Genomic DNA, 1845 nt, shown 5'->3' with positions numbered 1-1845 from the left:
CTAGCCAGACTATCTGTCCAATCTGACTTTTCTGTTTTACGACTAAACTTTTAAAGATACACATGTGCCACCAATACACGTTCCTTCCCGGGGCTAGTTTGCAGAGGCACCGCCATTGTGTCCGACGCTTAGCATCTCCCAAGACAATTGTGATTGGATTAAAGAAATGCCGATAAATCAGAGCATGTTTTTTCTCCCAGCCCGGAAGGCTGTAAGGACTAGCCAGACCCTCCTCCACAGCGTTGTGAAGGAAGGTCTGGCAAAGCGAGACTAAGTCAGGTTTATCAGAATTACTGACAATTGATATTGTCATACTGCTCAACTGTCACACCTGATTAATTGCCAAGTGTGAAAAAATACGACAATAACAAACAACCTGCCATCATGGTCAGATGGAGTAAAGAAAAGGCTTTTAAAAATGTCTGGCTTGTCCAAACTATATATCCTACTTCTTTTGGACCATCAATTACAGAAACATTTTCATCTCTCTGGAATTTAACAAAAAATACCTCAGGAGTACATGATGGAGAAACATGTTGCGAGGGAAAAGCCCTAGTTTTAGGAGGAGAAGAAAACTAAAGCAGTGATGGAGATGATTACGATAAAGGAAAGCAAGGGAGGGAAAAAATAGATTGAGGCCAAAAACAAAACAAGATTAATAAAAAGGGATGAGAGGTGTTTTCCTATTCTGAGCACTCGCTTGCTGTCCTTCTCTTCCCTCTCTTTCTCTTTCTTCCCCTCGGGCTGATCTCTTTCTTGCATGTCTGGACGGGCTCGAGTCAGTCCCAGGTAAAACTGGTCACCCGAGTCCTCACCTTCATCTTACCCCACCTCCATCTCCCCTTTTGCTCACCTGCCCCGAGGCAAGCCTCCCCCTCCATCTGGCACCGTGAGGATAACAGGAGAAACCGCTGAGATGTTCCACAGCATTCTGCCCTGCTGTTTCATCACATGAAACAACACCCCCACTGTTGAGCCAAAGTTTGTGTCAAACAACTTTCTTTTTTTCCAGTTGATTTACAGCAACATTGTTCCAAAATGAACCCATGTATGCATTTGACAATCCAAACTTTTGTTTGTCCCGCTGCTCTCAGCGCTTGGCGACAATAAGGCCAGCAGTCAAGGTTAAGCTGCAGATGTGTTAATGTGCTAAGACCGTGTGATCGGGCTTTTCAAGACATTTGAAGAAACATCCGAGTGAATAGCAAGAGGAGGAAAAGAAAAGGGAAGGGATGAAAGAGGAGGAAAAAGCTCATTTCTGCTGACATGGACGGGCTGCTTAAAGGGGACAGCGAGCCAGGGCAGCAGAGAGTGACAGCGCTACAATAGAAACACAATGGAAACTCTCCTTCCCCCAACGCCAGCCATCTCCCCTCACTGGGTTTTTTATCCCACTGTCGCCCCTGCCAGGCGACAACGCGGGCCAGGCTTGTTCAGCAGAGCCGCAATAAGACAACACTAATAAACGCCAACTGGGGGGAAAAACAACAAACAGCTTACACTTTCAAATTTTACACTGAACTAGTCAGGGCTAATTCCTCTCCAATGTTTAGGGGAAAACACCAGCCCTCACTAACCCCTTCTTTTTTACTCTCAGACTACCCCATCCCAACCCCAACCTGTTTATCCACTGTCAACAATACAGGGCCTGCCGTTGGAGCGAGGCACCTGCTGCTTCCTGGTTCACGGCTGGTGATCGGTTCAGATAAACAAATTTGTCTCGTTTTGGTTCAGGTGTTGACAGCGACACATTCCCGCTTTTCATCTGCTCTTCTCTTACGCAACCCCACACTGCGCTGGCGCTCTGCAATGCATATATTTATATATATATATATATATATATAT

General features: G+C 45.7%; 1 long non-coding RNA gene across 1 annotated transcript in view; it reads left to right on the top strand.

Annotated features, from left to right (window-relative positions):
• The window catches only part of LOC116672875 (uncharacterized), a 14551-nt gene that overhangs the window by 4555 nt on the left and 8151 nt on the right, over positions 1 to 1845 (top strand). The window contains exon 2 of the long non-coding RNA XR_004327671.1: positions 209 to 211. This is a non-coding gene — a long non-coding RNA (uncharacterized LOC116672875). The remainder of the gene's footprint in view (positions 1 to 208; positions 212 to 1845) is intronic.

The sequence above is a fragment of the Etheostoma spectabile genome, chromosome 23, assembly GCF_008692095.1.
Source record: "Etheostoma spectabile isolate EspeVRDwgs_2016 chromosome 23, UIUC_Espe_1.0, whole genome shotgun sequence".
NCBI lineage: Eukaryota > Metazoa > Chordata > Actinopteri > Perciformes > Percidae > Etheostoma > Etheostoma spectabile.
The sequence above is the reverse complement of the archived record's forward strand: the minus strand, read 5'-3'. Positions and strand labels throughout refer to the sequence as shown.